The sequence below is a fragment of the Chelonia mydas genome, chromosome 10 (genome assembly GCF_015237465.2).
Source record: "Chelonia mydas isolate rCheMyd1 chromosome 10, rCheMyd1.pri.v2, whole genome shotgun sequence".
Lineage (NCBI taxonomy): Eukaryota > Metazoa > Chordata > Testudines > Cheloniidae > Chelonia > Chelonia mydas.
This window is the reverse complement of record NC_051250.2, coordinates 8,183,415-8,199,306: the sequence shown is the minus strand read 5'-3', so window position 1 is coordinate 8,199,306 and position 15,892 is coordinate 8,183,415. Positions and strand designations below refer to the sequence as shown.

Here is a 15,892-nt window from a genome sequence, read left to right as displayed (position 1 = left end):
CCAGGGCAGGCCAAACACGGGTTTTACAGTCCGTGTTGCTCTGAATGAGGGACTTGGGGCTCTCGGGCTCGGCTCCCACCCCGAGGCGTGTTGTGGACACATGCTGTCTCCATGCAGGCCCAGGGTGCGTTCCTCTGGGCGCCTCGCAGCCTTATTCGAAATGCCCAGCTCTCCAGTGATATTTTTCTTCTCGCCTCAGCTCCAGACTCCCTGTCCATTTGCGATCTGGGGCCGACCTGGGGACACTGCACTCCAGGGCAAGATGCGCTCACTTGGCAGTGTGAACAGACACTGAGGGAGGGTAGGGGGTTGGGCTTTTGGTTGAAACTAGCAACTGTAAGGTGGGGGTGACGGCACAGCTGGCTCCAAACCACCATGGCTGAAGAGTCATTTTTTAAACACGCTACCTCCTCCCAGCACGCGCGCACACGCACACGCACAAGCACACGTGGGGTGGCTGGGTGCTCAGAAGATGATGCAGCAGAAGAACTGTCATGTTCAAACAGGAAATACTTGCTTCCAACAGGAAACAGCAACGTTCTCTGCTCTGCTGCAGGCTGGGCCCTCCTGGAAGGGGGACAGGAACCGGTTTGCTATTTCCAATGTCCTGCCCGCTGGGTCCCAGGGACACACGTTCTCGCCACGCACTAACAGGAATTTGCACAGCATAAAAACTCTGGGGGGGCACGAGCAGTTGAGGATGTCAGCTTGATTTTCCCAGACGTGGGTGCGGGGCTAATTTCAGACTGGAACGGAGGTTTAGTGAGGCCGATTAACAACTTACCCAGGGTCGTGGGGGCTGGTCCCCCACTGGCGATTTTGAAATCAAGCCTGGATGTTTTCTAAAAGATCTGCTTTCGATCAAACAGGAAGTAATTCAAGGAAGTCACATGGCCTGTGTTATCCTGGAGGTCAGACTAGGTGATCACAATGGTCCCTTCTGGGGACCTATGAATTTTAATTTTTTAATTTTTAAAATTTTTAATTTTAATTTAATTCAATTCTTTAATTCACACTGCTGCAGCCAGCCCTACCCCTGCTGACCAACCCAACTAAGACAGGCTAGTGTGCATCCGAGAAAGAAATCGCTTGCAGTGCTCCGACCATCTCTCTCTGTCCCCAGTGCCCTTCCAGGTCTCTGTTCTTTAACAATTGCAAGCGCTGTGGGCCAGAACGGTGTCTCATTCTCTGCTCCGCTTGGTTCCTTCCTCCCAGCTCTCTGCATAGTAGGACATCCTGGAGTGTGCAGCTGAGAGTGCCACTCTGTGTGCATGCCCTCTGGGCACCTGGCCCTATGCTGAGGCTGTACGGGGGAGCTACCCAGCTTCTCCCCAGCCTGTACCGTGCCAAGTGGAGATGGTGTTGTGGAAAAGCTGCTGGAGGGATGCAACTCAGCATGTCTGGGCCAGGCTGAGAGTGTCCCAGACTAGTTACAAAAGCAGGGTTGTGCTGAGAGGCTAGGCTGGCCCTGGGAGATGCAGCTGTTTGCTGCATTCAGGGAGAAAGAACAGCTCCCTGCCAGCGGCCTCCTGGCCTACCGCCCTCGGGATTGGTTGTTCTTCGTTCTCACCAGCAGGTGGCACCATTGACTAAGGCAGCCTCTGCTTACACCCCTGACCTGGCTGCAAGGGGAATAGGCAGACCTGGCCCTGAGGACTGGGATTCTCTTTCGTTAGGTATCGGGGCTTAGAGCCCTGGGAGCCCAGGGCTGCAGCTCGTCCAATGCACTGATCTTTGCAGCTCTGCCTGAAGCTTGCTGTGCCCCAGCCTGCAGGCAGGAGCTCCAAGCCAGGCTTAGCCTGTGCAAACACATGGAAATGGAAAAGATTCTGCTTCCTTGGCCTTTCAGCGGAAAAGAACAAAATCCAAAGCAGTGAGGCCAGATTCAGCAGGCTCCTTGGGAGACACTTTGGAGTCATGATCCCCATTCAGCAGAGAGCCTGCAGTGGGAAGGCTCAGTGGCTTTGGGCCTGAACATCTAGATTCCCGGTTCCTTGCGTGCCGGCCTCTCGGCTTTCCAGAATGGCCCACGCCCCTTGGGTCAACAGGAAGGGAAGGTTCCTGGGGTGGCTGCCAGGTGACCTGGGTGGATGAGGGGAGGGCTCTATCCACTGCTGGGCTGTGGTACAACTGACCTGCACTGCAGCACTTCACCTGTGCTTCCTGCTCCCAATCTGGGGAGCTGGGAGCCAGTGGCTGGAGCTGGGATCCTCGGACTTATGCACGGTAGGAGAACAGATTCCCCCTTCACTCAGCCTTCCCTTTAAACCCTGATCTTCTCACTGGTTTGTGGCGGGTTTTGGCCAGAGCTCCCCTCTCAGCACAGAGACAGAAGGAAGATGCCTTCTCCATGAAGCTTGCAAAATCAGCTGTTGCCACGCCCATTTGCAGCAATGTACCCACCAGGCATGTGCCCACCTCTAAGTCCCTGCAGCCTGCAATGAACACTTCTATGAGACTCCCTTGTCCTATTAAAGCTGCTCTTCTACCTGCTGGGTAGAGAACTATGACTGGCTCTGCCAGGTTGGCACCAGCAAAGTGATTTTTACTGGCTCATCCAGAGACTGGGAGCCCACCTATGCAGTGCACAAGATGGGGGTGCACCCACTCCTGGGTGTGCCCAAATTGTACATGCGGAGACAGACGCAGACTTGAAGCTGGCTGCAGGACTGGCCCTGTGTATCCCTTTCAGGGTATTCCCAGCGGGGGTCACATAGGAGAAGCTGACCGAGGAGGCTGTGTGATGGTGCGGGTGTTGTCCGGTGCTGAGCTGGGGTTATCATCCTGCCAAGCTGAGCTCTTTGGAATTTGGATCCAATGCAAGGGCTGTAAATGTGAAGCAGAGTAATGCAGCAGTGTGAGATAAACCCCGCGTATCAGAGATGGGCCAACCTGGCAGTCCTGGCCAGCGATGGGCTGATTGGTGCCAGGGAGACGCAGCTTGGCCCTGTATTCGCTACTACTTGTTCCTTTCAAAGCCAGCCCCGAGCACTGGCTCCCCCACGAGGGACTTCGGGGCCAGCCTTAGTGCATTATCTCCCTGTCGGCCGGACGCTCCAGGGGCAGATGTCTCCTCCAATGATGCTCAGGTGCACAGCAGGGAGTAACGCTTCCACAACACCCTGTGGGTGACAGGAGGGGAAGGAGCGGAGACAGGCAGGAAGGGGTCGCAATGTGACCAGCCCCCAGCCAACTAAAATCTTTAGGGGTGAAGTGGGGCCATTGAAAGCAGCTCTGTCTGCTGCTAGCTAGGGGAAAGCCACTGGAAATAACACGCTGCTAGCTAGATCTGCAAGGAGCTGGGCGGGGGCCTTACAGCCGCTAATTAATTAGCATCCCGAACAGCACCGCGCCACCTCTGGACGAGACTGCAGGCTCCTCTCTGCTGGCAACGGCTTGTGATCCTAGCTGACCTGACACCCTCCAGGCCCTAGACAAACACACAAGCCCTCTCTGCGTTCTGATCAGCTCCCCACCAGGGTATTTCAGGTGGGCGACTCAAACAAAGGCCCCAGCCCTGGCGCCATGGAGGGCTGAGAACCCTCTCCCAAAGGGCCATGCTGTCTCTGCCGGCAGTGGGCTTGCAGTGATGCTGTTCTCATGGACTTTGATGGAGACGCCCCCCTGTTTGGCTTCTGCTCTCCCTCTTTGCAATGGCCTCTGAGGGTGCGTCTACACTGCAAAAAACAGCAAGTTGGAGTCCGGGGGGACAGACTGGGGCTTGTGGGGCTTGTGCTCCAGCACTGAAAAGAGCAGTGTAGACTTTCCCACTCAGGCTCTGAGCCCTGCCCCCCTCGCTGGGCTTCAGAGCCCGGGCTCCAGCCCAAGGGAGAACGTCTACACTGCTCTTTTCAGCACCATAGTGCGAGCCCGAGTCTGTAGTCCGGGGCTCTGAGACTCGCTGCCTCAGTGGTTTCTGTGCAGTGTAGACAAACCCTTAGAGGCTTTGGAGCAAAACATCCCTCCCTTTGGATTGGATGTTGGCCCGTCAGACCGGACTCTGATAGGCTGTTGTGGGGAGGTGTAAGAGACTCCAGCCTGGACCAGCTAAGGGTCTAGCACCGTGAGGATGGGGTTCCCACCAGGGCACCTCTTGGACTTCTGTCAGGGGCCTCCTCATCAGGAGATGATAAATCAGGGTGCTCCTCCGGCACCCTAGCTCCGCCTCCTCCCCAGTCATCTCCACCCACTTCTTGGGCAGCCCTGGCTCCCTGGGGCCCCTGGTATAAGGAAGTGGAAAGCCCCCACATCCCACTGCGGTGCAGACTTCCCCTCGGGGGCTTCTGCCGTGCTCTAGGCCAACCTGGACTTCTGCATCCACCTAGCCCCTTGTCTTTTTGTGTTAGTGCCAGGGCGAACTCAGAACCCTTTAACGGAGCCTCCTCCCCAAACCTTTGGGGGTTCACGTAAAATAGAGATTGGACTCGGCCGGGCCTGACCCAGACCCAGCTCCACGCACCCAGCTGGTCTGGGCCGTCCGACACGTGGACCTATTTCTATTCAAAGTCTGAACGGATGGAGTGGAGTAAAACCAAAGGCACCCCGGTCCTGGCTGATCTCTCGCTGCATCCACTCTCGTGCCCCGGGCTCAGACCTCGGCACCTGTCTATTCATGTCACATCCCTATGTTGGCCTTTCTTACCTGTGTCTCCTGCCTGCTTTGGAGCTGTCTTTCAAAGCCTGTGCTTAAGAGGCACTATCAATGACCCGGGGGAGTCCCTGCTTCTCTGTTACCTCTTGACTTTAGCACTTTTGATCCTCTTCCCCAGCCGGTGAATGTAGCTGGGGTGGGGCCTCCCTGACAGTGCACTTCTCCCGCTCCCGGAGTGGGGAAGGATTTCATCCCCTGCCTCGGCAGAGCATTCCCTGACATTGGAGCCCTGATGCCTAACGCTCTGGAATTGGAGGTTGTTTACCGGGTGTTTTGGCTTTGAGTGGTTTGCTGAATCATCTTGCCTGTCGTCGTGTTCTTGCCCGTCGTCATCAAATACCTGATGTTCTTCCATTACTGTAATTGCCCTAATTACAGAAAACTGCGCAGAACTCGGTATGGGCTGAAGAGACTCATCAGATTCCAGCCTGCTCTGTATGAACGTCTCTCCAAAACTGCCACCCCCTGCCCCAGCCGGTACATCAAACCAGGGAAAGGCTCCCCAGTGGGTGACCAAACTGTCCTGAGTTTCTACCTATGTCCTGAAGCAAAGCGGGAGTGGAACAGGGCGGAGGCTTCACACCACACAGCAGGGCAGGGAATGGAGCCAACCGCTGTGTCCTTCTTTAGCTCCAGAGGTAATATGGGGAGGCAGGATCTAACTGACCTTGCAGAGATTTGCCCAGGGTTAGTGCCACAGGGATTCCAGACCTTGGCTCTGTGCCTTAGCTGAAGGCCAGAGAATCTGCTGTCCTAGGCTGATGGCCGTGCAGGTCCAGTGACAAGGACCAGAAGCTCAATGGGCATCCCTCTTGTTTGCAAAAGAAAATTCAGCAGCGAGCCCTGGTGAAGCCCAGCTGAGATGGACACAGTGCATGTTCCCCCACCTTCTGTCTGTCCCTGGGGCGCTTCCAGCAGCAGCCGCCCCCTTGCATGTGGGTGCTATGGTAAATAAACAATCCTGTGGCAATGGATCTTTCCTGATTATCTAGGGCCAAATCCCAGGCTCCTTGCTCAGCCCTTACCTGGGTGAAACTATGGATTTCCCTTGAGTACAGGCTGAGTTAGTGCCCTGGGATCTGCCCTGCCTCATGCCTGAGGAGTGACTCCAGCAGCAGATCCATGGTGTGGAGGGTCCTGTTGCTTGCTAGAAGGAAGCTCAGCATGGGCTGGAGCTAGCACTGCCAAGGACCACCAGCTGCAGCAGGGCATCTCCCTGGGGCCTGGGGTGCTGCTCAACCCCGTTCAGTCTCTCCTGTGGCTGGCATAAGGCCCAGGCAGCCCTGCGGCTGATTTCCTGCCCCCTGCCCCAGGGGAGCCAGGAGTCTGATGTGTGACATCCAGCTTCTCCCAGGATGAGTCATCCCAGGCTGGGTCAGAGCTCCATCAGCAGCCCTAACTTCTCCCTAGCTGGAGTCACCCACTCCCAGCCCAGCCTCTGCACTGCAGCCAGCATCCCCCACACAGGGCTTATGTCGGGAGCCTATGAGACCTGGGTGTCAGGTGTGACCTCAGCCAGCATCCCCCTAATGGGGCTTGCAATGGAAACCCTGTGTGCTAACACCCTGCTCAGCCCCCAGTCCCCTGTATGAGTGAGGCAGGGAGACTGGATGCCATTGGAAACATCCGGTTCCCATACAGTGGCAGTGATCATGCCTAGAGGAGTTACAGCCAGGCGGGCCAGCGATTCCTCTTCCATTCCCAGATGTCACACCTCTCCGGAGGATGGTGTGACATCAATGAGCAGGAGCATTCAGGGGCTGGTGGGGGAACAATTAGTAAAAAAAACCTCCTATGACTCCAATCTCTTGGCTGCTGACTCACCCCACAGCTGCCCCTTGGTAACTCTCCATGCAGCTATGAGCTGTCAATGCATTAAACTAGAGTACCTGAGGGCAGCGTGAAATTAACTGAGTTTGTCCTTCAGATCATTAACCCGGAGAGTGCTGCACTGATTGCATAGAGCACTTTGGGTTTAATGCTGCTTAAAAGACTCGGGTTTGGAACGGGCTTGGAGCTGAGCACAGGATATGCCTGGCTTGCCCCAGTGCCCTTGGCTAGAGGCCAGTGGGGCAGTGTGAGTGCATATAACTTCATTGTGTGTCTCCCACTCCGCCAGCCGTTCCTGCCCCGTGTGGCTGAGCAAGCACCCTGGTGCTTTCAGCAGAGAGACGGTGATCCAGCCGGAGCCAGCGGTCTCTCCCGGGGTGTGGGTCGGAGCAGAATTCAGCCCGCACTCTCTCAGCAATCCAGCTGGACAGGAAGAGCCTCGCTGCAAACCTGCTGGGCTGCATTCAGCCGTGCCACTGAAACTGCCAGAGCCGTCAGCTGCGCCCTGCCTCGGGCCCGGGCGGGGAGGCCTGGGATAAACTGGGAGCTCTCCCTCCCTGACTGTGTCTCCTGGGGATGAGAGGGAGACCAGAGAGGTTCCCGCCCAGACCCGCATCTGAGTCAAGAGCCCAGGCCCTGCCCTCTGGAGGGACCCAGTCTTTTGTCATTCAAAGCTGCACGCCTGGATTAGGGGCCAGGGATTGCACCTCAGTCCCGGCCTGAAGGCCCCACCCCTCGCCCCCCACCGCATCCAGATGTCCGTGCAAGACCTGTGTGCTCTGGACAAGGCTAGCTGGGCTATAGCAAATCATGGTCATTGGAATAATTCCCCCTCCCCAGTAAATGTTTATGATCTAAACCAACTCTTCTTTTGTTCATGGAAACACAGTCAAACCCCAGCCCTTTGCCACCCAGCTTCTAAGACACCTTGACTCCAATGCCAAATAGAAAGAGGGACTACTTTGCTTGGTGGAAGGATATTTCAGAGGTGACCACATAAGAAGTGCAGTGTCTCGTAGGGAGAGGTGGGATGTGCTGTGCAGGGTTGCACCGTGGTTGGCCGTTCTCGGTAGTCCTGCAGCCATTGCGGGGGGTTCAGCTGAGGATGCCTAGCCCCAGAGCCCCTTAGCTGGCAAGTTCTAAATTTAAATTCCCTCTGCGACTGAGGGGAGGGAGCAGGCTTGGCGTGCCCAGGCCTCTGGGTGTATTCCTCTTCCCTCCGGCCTTGTCTCCAGCGAGTTACGCTGGATAAATACGTGTCCGTAATTACATGCAGAAAACTATGCTGCTGCAACATTCAGGTGGTGCCGTTCTGAGACGTGACGGCAAACACAAAGGCTCCTAGGGCAGCACTGCCCAATTCTGTGGCATTTGGTGTTTTTTTTCTTAAAGCGCCAGCTCCTGGACTCCTGTGATTATGAGAGAAACTCAACTGTCACTTTAAAAATAATTATGTTTCTAGCCCTCATGGTTGTGGAAAAAACTTGAAAATAATAGTAAGAACACCTGGCTACTACCTAGCATCAGTAGAGCTCAAAGTGCTATACAAAAGGTGGGGTATCATTACCCCCATTTTAGACAGGGAAACTGAGGCACAACACAGTGATGTGACTTACCCACAGCCACCCAGCAAGCCAGTGGGAGAGCCAGGAATAGAACCCTGATCTCCTGAGGCCTATTCCAGTGCTCTATCCATAAGGCAAAGCTGCCTCTCATATGACCTCCCCTCAAAAAAGGTGGAAACACCAGGAAGCAAATAAAAAGAACCCCACATTCATTATTTTAAGAAGCCAGTCACAATTGCAGGGGGCTGCCCTGTTGCACTTACGCTCTTCCTGTTTCTTTTAGGGCTGGACTCCGGCACTTTTCCTTGGTCTGAATGAAAGAAAAGGAGTACTTGTGGCACCTTAGAGACTAACCAATTTATTTGAGCATAAGCTTTTGTGAGCTACAGTTCACTTCATCCGATGCAGTGGATTTCCACTGAATGCATCCGATGAAATGAGCTGTAGCTCACGAAAGCTTATGCTCAAATAAATTGGTTAGTCTCTAAGGTGCCACAAGTACTCCTTTTCTTTTGCGAATACAGACTAACACAGCTGCTACTCTGAAATTGGTCTGAATAGTGCCTTACTCCTCACATAGTCTTTTTCATTCCAGTGGCACTATGAACAGCGTAAATACTATTCAGAGCCAGGGCTTGTCTACACATGAAAATTAATCCAGGCTTAGGGAGGGCAGAATCTGGCCTAAACATACAACCGAATGTATGGCCTTTTGTCTCCTAGCCTGAGCCCTAAGGTTTGTAGCCTTGATCACTTACGTAGGGAGCTTCAACTCAGCCTTGACAAGGGTGTGTTAACTTTAAGTTAATTGGCAATCAAGGTAAAACAGTCTAGTGTAAACAGGTCCTTTAGGTTTTAAAGTACAGCCCCCCCACAACTCCCAGGATGTGCAGTGCAGTGGAGTTAAGCTCCCGGTAGGAACTCTTGCATTTCGTGTGTTTTATGACAGCTGTGCCACCTTCCTGTTGAAGCAACAGCTGTTCTGGCATTTACTGCCTTTGTTTGGTTTTTATAACTAGGCTGGCTCTTGCTTTCACCACCAGCGTATTTCAATGGCTCCATTAGGCTCCGAAGGCCAAATGAATGAAGGGGGGCTGCCAGGTGCGCTCACCTCATTGAGGTGGTGGAGGGGTGGCTGGGCACCTTTGCTGGAGACAGCTACCTGCCAAGCTCTGCTAACAGGCGACATTTGCTGCTGGTTAGAGGGTTAGAGCTTTACAATGGGAAAAGAGCGAAACAGGGGTGCCTGAAATCCAAAGCCTGTTGCTAGGAGTAGGTGAGTCCTGTGGGGGCAGAGATCAACACAATGCTCTCAGCATGAAATATTCCCTTGAGAGCAAAATTCGTGTGCATGTTTCTGCTAGGAGATAGAAACAGATGAGCAGATTATGGGGAATGGGGCCCCAAACACCGGCCCAGCTGTCACGCCGCTGTGAATCTGGAGTAACAATGGAGCTCCACTGTCTTTACATCAGTGCCACTAAAAGCAGAATATCTCTCACAGCCTTTAGGGATTACTTACCACCGAGCAACCTTGACCTTTTCATGAGCCCGCAGCTCAGTCTGGATGCGTGGATCAGCCCCAAGAAGGAACACCAATCGTTTCACTGAGGAAGGCAGGAGGGAGAGATGGTGGAGAAGAGTCTGTGGCAGGCAGCTAAGTAAAAACAACCTGGACTGTCTTAGTCTAGGATTGCCAGCAAGAGAAGGGGAGTGAGCAGCCCCTCCCCTAAGCACAGTGGATGTGGTGGAATGAAATCGCCAGAGAACACTGAATGTGGAATAATGGCCGCAAAGCCCATCACTAAGGAGGAGCAGAAAGTTTGTCCCCGGGGGAGTGAAGAAAGTGAGACACAGCTTTAGTGATCGCTGCAGGGGGGGCGCAGGAAATCTCGATGTAATGCAGCACAGGCCGGCTGCTCCTCCCAACCCCACAAAAGTATCTGTCTGTGGCAAATAAGCCACGGCTGTTTGGACCTGGAGCTGGCTTGGTCTGGCCTAATCCGGATCGGCTAGTCAAACTCGGGGACCTAGGCTGTGGGGCGGCCCTGTGGCACCCACCAAGAAGATAGGGAAACGGCAGCCTTTGCCATAAAGATCTCTCCCCTTTTACCCACATGGGGAACTGCTGACTGTACAGCAACTGTATTGCTGACAGGATAGCGGTGCCTTGCTCTGCAGTGGGCACAGAGAGAATGCCAAGGCCCTGTGTCACACCTGAGACCTTGCTGCCCTCCTAGGGGAATCTGGCACAATCTGGAACTTTCACTGGTCTCCCCAGGCAGAAGTGTGGGCAGGGAGCCAGGAACACTTGAGTTTTAATCCCAGTGCTGCCGCTGATGTGCTGTGTGATGCTGCCCTGGTTTGTGCCTCGGTTTCCCTAGCTGTGAAATGGGGCTGAAGGGTTGGGGGGGACTCACCCATGCTTTATGCCATCATAAACACTGGCAGGGGGACCCTGAGGTTAATATTCCCCTGGAGCCGAGGCACTAGCAGGTGTTTGCAGCTCGCCGTCATCTGGGCAGGCTGATGGGGAGCAGCAGAGACTGGAGGGGCTGTGAGCAGGGATCTTAAGGTATCCAGTGACTGAGTGCATCACCCAGCAGCTGCTGGTCTGCGTGTGTGTAAGGGGTGGGGGGAGCTGCTGCGCCCCGTTATAAACTAAAGCTACCCCCCTTCCCCGCGGCAGGGACCACACCTACCCCGCCGGGGCGTGAACTCCCTGTTTATAAAGGGCTGCAGAATCAGACGTCCCTACAGAAAGGCTTGGTGTCCATGGGGGCTCAGGGGTGTCTGAGTCTGACATCCCGAGATCAGAGCCCGCAGCCCCAAAGGAGGAAGCAGCGGGTGGCGTCCAGCTCGTTTGCTGCTTGGAAGCCTCTGATTCAGAGCCCTGTCACTGGGCCCTGCGATGGGCCGCTGTGTGTCACTGACTCGCAGTGCCCGAGAGCAGAGATGGCCCCAGGTCGTGTTCCAGAGCTGCCAGGAGGAGACGGGCAGGTGCAGGCGAGGGGAGCTGGCCCGGTTCTGTGAAAGGGCCCTTAGGGCAGGAGCAATGTGCTCCTGCAGCAGTAGGATATCTGGACTGGGTGGGCCAGACCTGGCTGAGCCACCTGCTTCACAGCTGCAAGGCCTGTCGCTGCAAGGGAGTGAGTAGCGCTCCAGAGTCAAAGGAAGCCATTTTGTTTGTCCCTTAGGGAGCATGAGCAAACCACCTCTGCAGAAACCCCAGCTCTTGCTGCAGGCGTGTAGAGTGGGGAACGAGCCGGGGCTCCCCTGCCCCTTGGTATCTGGACTCTGGCTCCGGATGGGCTCACCCCATGGAACATTCCTTACTTCCTGCACCCAGGTGGCAGCAGCAGCCATCTTTGCCTTTTCTCCTGACCAACTCCTGACTTTGGCTTATGGCTCCAGAGCCTGCAGCTCAGCGCGTCTGACGCTGGCCAGCTTGCCCTGCCCGTCGCTCACCCAGACAGGGATCTGCTCGAGGGCCAACATCCCCCACGTTACCCATAATTACAGCCCAGACCATTCAGGAAATAAAAGGCAGGAGGCTTGTGAAACCCTGTGACTTGGTAATAGCCTGGTCCAAACGCAAGGGCAGCATGTGCCCGGCTGATCGGCAGAACACCTGTCAAGAGATACCACCCTCCCATGAGTCAGGATGCCTGGGTTCTAGCCCGAGCTCTGTGGACAAGTGGGGTGCACAGTGGTGGTAGCAGTGTGAGTGGGTGCCAGGATTCCTAAGTTCGCCTGCTGGCTGTGCCACTGACTTGCTGTGGGATCTTGGGGAAGTCCCTTCACCTCTCCCTGTCTCAGTTTCCCCTGTAACGTGGGGCAAGGAGCATTGTGGAGGCTGTGTTGATCCACAGAGCCCTCTCGCTCAGGGAGGAGGAGCACATTAGCCACAGAGCCGTCAGGTGTCCGTGTGGAAAGACTCCTGTCTGCTCCAGCATTCAGAGAGATACTCGCACCCAGCGGGGAGTCGTAGGCTCTGCCATGGGCCCCCAGTGTCTCTGAAGCTCTTTGAGATCCTGGGATGAAAGCTGCCAATTGTCTTGGAACCTGGGACATCCCAACAGGCTGCTTCCCCTTCCCAGTCAGTGCATTTCCCAGGACGCTGTTCTTTCGGGGCCTGTCTCTTGCGTTCACCCCTCAGCTCCAGTGGGAGTCTGGCTCAGGTGAGACAGACTCAGGAGGGGTGGCAGCATGTGCCCCTTTGCAGGCCTGCTTTTCTTTCAATACAGAGATTTGCTTTGAATCTATGAGCCTGATGTTCATTTTTCAAGCGGCGGCTGCATCCGTGAGGTGCTCAGACAGGCTTGGCTGGGGTAAAACTCCTCTCCCGGGAACAAACAGCCATCACAGCGTTATTTATTTATTAGCAGGAGGACAATTTGGAGATGGATTGGCCAGTCTGGCAAGATCTGGGCCCTACATCAAAGAGGACAGCAGGGCTGGATGACTGGAAGCCAAGTGAGAGGTGTGGGGTGGAGAGATGCTGTGGCTGAGCCATAGGATCTAGGGCTCAGATCCTCCCAGGCAATTAGGGTCAATATACCTTAGAGGATGTGGCCTGTCTGTCCAGTTTGTTCTTTCCTCTAGCAGTTGATGGGCAGGTGAGGTGCTCTCTTCCCAGGTGCTGCCTACCAGCTTGTGAGCTTTTGTTATGAATGAAACAAAACAGATCCACGAGCCTGCACTGCTCGGCTACTCCCTCTGTTTTCGATTCCTTTCCCTTTCAAACCTGACTCAACTTCTTTGCGCTATTTTTAATTCAAGGAAACCAATTCTTTACCAGGCAGAATAAACCAATGAAGGAACACACAGATTCTCCTAATGGCAGGGCCCTATGGGTTAGACAGCTGGCTGCTGAGAGATAGGGCATGTTTCCTCTCTTTGGACATGTGGCAGGACCCTGAACACCTGGGAAGAGTTTCTGTTCATCGTTCAAGGCTGTAAATCCAATCTATAAGGTTAGAGGTCAAATCTGAGTTTTGCCAGTATTTTACGGGATCAGCTGAATGGCTAAACTAAGCTTCTCTGAGCTGCCTAAGGGTTTTAAGGATCCAGCTCATTTTAAAATTAATGGTATCCAAATCCCCTACCTCTGCTCTAGTAAAGCAGGAGGTGTTTGCATGTGACTATTCAAAGGAGCAAGGGATATTTCTGGGTCCCGTCATTTCCTATTGTGTTGGGGTGCCACAGCCAGATTGGTGCCTCTAAGGGCGTGTCAACACTGCGAAGTTGTCGACAAAACTTTTGTCTTTCACAGGTACTTAAAAAAGCCCCCCTGTGAAAGACAAAAGTTCTGCCGAGGCAAGTGGCAGTGTGAACCTGGCTTTGTCGGCAGGAGCGCTCTCCTGCTGACAAAGCTAACACCGCTCAAGGGGCTGGAAGTATTTTGTCAGCAAAAGAGTGTTTACACACGCTGACTTTTAGCGGCAAGGCTGTGTCAACAGGGCTGTGTCGACACAGCCTTGCCGCTAAAAGCTGCGTGGTGTAGACAAGCCCTAAGATTCTCCAAATAAACAGCAATAGCCCAAGGGAATGACAATAATCATATGTTGAATTTGTCCATTGCAGACAACAGGCTAGTGCATCCTGCTCCACTTCTCCAGGGCGACAGCAGGCCAATGAGGGCTGTCTCAGCACCGCAGCTGTGATTTCCAAGAAGGACCTTCTGGAGATGATACCATTGCTTCTCGTGCTGGGGGAGTGCTGACCAACACGCAGATCGCTAACCTGGATGAACTTGGCCATAGTTTAGTCAGTTGGCTCCTGTGCCTTAGACAGTCATTTAATGTACCTTTCCCTTTTGTTGAACTAATCAGTCAATGGCTACCTCCATTGATCTGGGCGGGGCTGGGGTGGGCACACCACAGAACTTGTGTGAAGGAGAAGATGAATGTTTGGGCTTGGAAAAATCACCTCTTTAGAAGCCTTATCCCACTGAGGGGGGCACATGTCCCAGTTGCCTGGGCGCCATGGCATCTGGGTTCTATTCATGGCTTTGCCACCAACCCTGTTGTGGGACCCTGGGCAAGTCCCTTCACCTTTCTGTTTAGATTGACAGTTCTTCAGGGTAGGGACTGCTTCTCCCACTGTGTTTGTATAGCACCTAAAACAATGGGGCCCTGATCTCAGGTTGGGCTTTTAACTGCTAATGTAATAGAAATAATAAGAACCCTGCAGTTTTTCGGGGTGGGGGTGGGGCCCTCAATAACCCAATCTTTATATTCATTATTACGTCTACTGTAGAATTATGGTACCCCCTGTAGATTATATTTACTCTGTAGATACAGTTGGTGCTTTCCACAGGGTAAAAATGTGCTGAACAAACAAAAAGATTTTCTCCCCCAAGGAGTTTATAGTCTAAGTCCAGAGGGGTTATAATACAGTATGGAACAAACACAGGATGGATGTGGTCTTTAAAGCTGGAATGTTTCTGTGTTTTTCTGATCGTGTCCTTCTTAGACTCTGCAATACATACTGTGACCCATGGCACCTAAATATCTGTTCTAATTAATAAGCCAAATGGGTGTGCACATCAGTGTACTGCAAACAGTCAGAACGCTATCAAGTTGGTAGAAACACCCTCATCTTTGTAAACAACAGAATTCAAGATAGACTAAATGGCAGTGTAACAAAGCAAAGACTGAGGGAATGACTGGGGTGCATGAACATTATATTAATGTTTAGTATTGCAAAGTACAAGATAACATCTTGTGGACTGAATCTGTTGTGTTCGCAAACATCTGCCTAATAATTGTACCTAGCTGTTATATGGCACTTTTCATCAGGAGTGGGCAAAACACGTCACAAAGGAGGGCAGTAGCATTATCCCCATTTTACAAATGGGCAAACTGAGATGCAGAGAGAGAACGGCCCAGATCCTCAAAGGTATCAGGGCTCCTAACTTCCACTGATTTCAATGGTTTACTTGACAATGTGGGCCAAAGTGACTTGTTCAAGGTCACCTACCAAGCCAGTAACAGAACTGGGAACAGAACCGAGCTCTCCTAAAGTCCAGTCCAATACTCTATACATTAGGCTATACCACCTTCCTAAGTAGGTGATTTTGTCATTTTGTACTGTGGTTCCTGTTGGTATATCTACAAACACAGTCTTTTGGCTCCAGGATAAATCTGCGGCAGGAACCCGTAGATTTCATCTCTGTTTTTAAAAGCAGGGTCTTCTGTCTCTGTCAGGCATGCCTGGGGGTTCTCTGGCTCACGCGCGGCTCCTGACCGTCAGACTCACAGAACAATTTTATTTCTATTATTATTATTGCTTAGCCCTGCATATTTTTTTCTCTTACCAAAGCACGTTTTGACCTGTACTGTACGATACCATCTGGTAGCCGTTCTGCAGTGACCCAGTGCAGCTCATGGTGGACTCTGGAGTTTGTGCAGGGAAGTATCAAACAGAACACAAGGCCCTTTCCTGCATTCATTGCACAGCCTCCTCTCCCCCTAACACCAGGGCTGGATCTGGCTGTAATTTTCTATGATGAAACCTGGATCCATTTCCTATTTTTGAAGTACAGGAACTATTAAAAAATGGCTCCCAGCTGTGATGTTATAGAGTGGACAATAAAAACAGTCCAAATAGTAATAAATGATGGTACTTGAAATGTGAATACCACATTTCATTCCTAAGTGCTTTGCAGACAATCGGCCTGACCCTGCAACCTTCCCGCCTTTCCTCCCATGATTATTCTCATTGACTGGACCAGGAATTAGGGTTGTAGGATTGGGCCCCAAAGACCACTGACATGCAGCCACCTCTGGGGTGGAGGGCAGGGCAGCAGCTAAGTAACAAATTTCACAAAACTCAGTGTGTG

The 15,892-nt window shown here is 53.1% G+C and overlaps 1 long non-coding RNA gene across 1 annotated transcript; it reads left to right on the top strand.

The window, feature by feature from the left end:
• The first annotated feature begins 8,848 nt into the window (after positions 1–8,848).
• Positions 8,849–15,556, top strand: LOC122461930. Its single transcript, XR_006284193.1, has 3 exons — positions 8,849–8,960; positions 9,551–9,892; positions 13,633–15,556. It is a non-coding gene; the product is annotated as an uncharacterized LOC122461930 (long non-coding RNA).
• The last annotated feature ends 336 nt before the right edge of the window (positions 15,557–15,892 follow it).